The following is a 1492-nucleotide window of genomic DNA, read 5'->3' as shown; positions in this document are numbered from 1 at the left end:
AATTAATTAAATTTAATTTAATTTGTCTAAGTTCAGTTAAAGCTGAGGGGTTAACTACTGGCTTAGTGGGGACAGAAGAACGTCTTCTAGGTGGATGTTGCACATTTGCTTTCCCTATTCTTAATCTTAGATTTGTCCAAAGTCTTTGAAATGGAAGCTTGTATATCTTTGAATTCAGTAGAGGGGGAAAAGGGAGGGAAACGTGAAGATGACCTAACCTGGTACTGCCAAAGAGCAGCTGGAAATCTGGACTTCGTGACTCAATGTCCCCAGCCTGTCTTGAGGTGTGGCTGGACAGTGGTGAAAGAAGTTTTCTTAGAAAAAGCAGAGTGAAATCCAGTCCTTTTAAACATTAACTGAAGTCAGGATTTCAGTCTTAGTTGCTTTGTTAATTTTTAGATAAAATCTTTGAAGGGTGAAGGGCTCATACTGCAGATAGCTTCTTCAAGAATTTGAAATGGCTGTTGTGTGAAAAGGTACATAGTCGCCAATTTGTTAGAAGAACTTTAAGAAGTATACCTAAGGGGGAAAGATATAAATATTCTTGTGTTTCTTTGGAATATACATTGTGCCTAGTGCTGTCGGAGAAAGTTTGCCTGCGTTAGGGTGGAATTAACCAGGACTGTGGTTAGTACTTCAAGAAGAAAGCATTGCATTCTGTGACATCCAGGTCAAGCTAAGTGAACTTAAAGAAAGGAGAGCTATCTTGCAAATATGACTACTCTAATGTCACTGTAATGCAGCTTCAGAAGCCCCAGTGAGTGCAATCTCACATTCATACACCAAGGTGATCTTTAGGGACTTTTAAAAAATTCTAACATCTGATGACTTCAGAAAAAATGGGTAGGAATTGGCACTTCTCAAAGCTTGAGTGCCAGATCCTTATGTGTCAATGCAAATATTAGAAATTTGACCATTAACATTTCTAACCGATGAATGCAACATTACCTCAACCATAGTGCATTAGAACTGTAGGAGATGAGATCTCAAATAACAACATGTCCAGAAAATCCCTTGAAACACATCCATATGTAGCCAAAGCTGTTTGTGTAGTTTTTGGATTGTATATTTCAATTAAAATTAGATATAACTCCTATAAATCTGACATGTAAAATGGCGTATTCTGTGTGTTTACAAAAATCTCCAGCCTTGCTCCTTATTAAAATCTTGATTCAAGCTTTGTGAAACAGTTATGCTGTTGCCCAGAAAAATACATGGCATGTTAGAGCGGCATGTAGTGATCTGTAGATCGTGACTCATGGTAAGGGTGGAGAATATATTTTGAAAGTGGAGAAGAGGGAAACAAGCCATTTTTGTAGATTTCTGTTAGGCTGGTGATGTGTATGACTGTGTCCAGCCAACCAATTCTTAATCCACTGAACAGTCAATCCTTCAAATCCCTACCTTTCCAATTTAGAAAGAAGGATGTGTATGTTGTAGGAGTTTGCTTGTTATAAAGTGATGTGTCCTTCAGGACACACCTCAAAAAAAA

At 37.9% G+C, this 1492-nt stretch overlaps 1 protein-coding gene across 1 annotated transcript in view; it reads left to right on the top strand.

Moving 5' to 3' along the window:
- CDC42SE2 (CDC42 small effector 2) overlaps nt 1-1492 on the top strand; it is a 93406-nt gene that overhangs the window by 56891 nt on the left and 35023 nt on the right. The gene's annotated exons all lie outside the window — the stretch shown is intronic.

Source organism: Meleagris gallopavo, chromosome Z (genome assembly GCF_000146605.3).
Source record: "Meleagris gallopavo isolate NT-WF06-2002-E0010 breed Aviagen turkey brand Nicholas breeding stock chromosome Z, Turkey_5.1, whole genome shotgun sequence".
NCBI lineage: Eukaryota > Metazoa > Chordata > Aves > Galliformes > Phasianidae > Meleagris > Meleagris gallopavo.
Note: the sequence above shows the minus strand (reverse complement) of the source record. Positions and strands in the feature narration are given on the sequence as shown.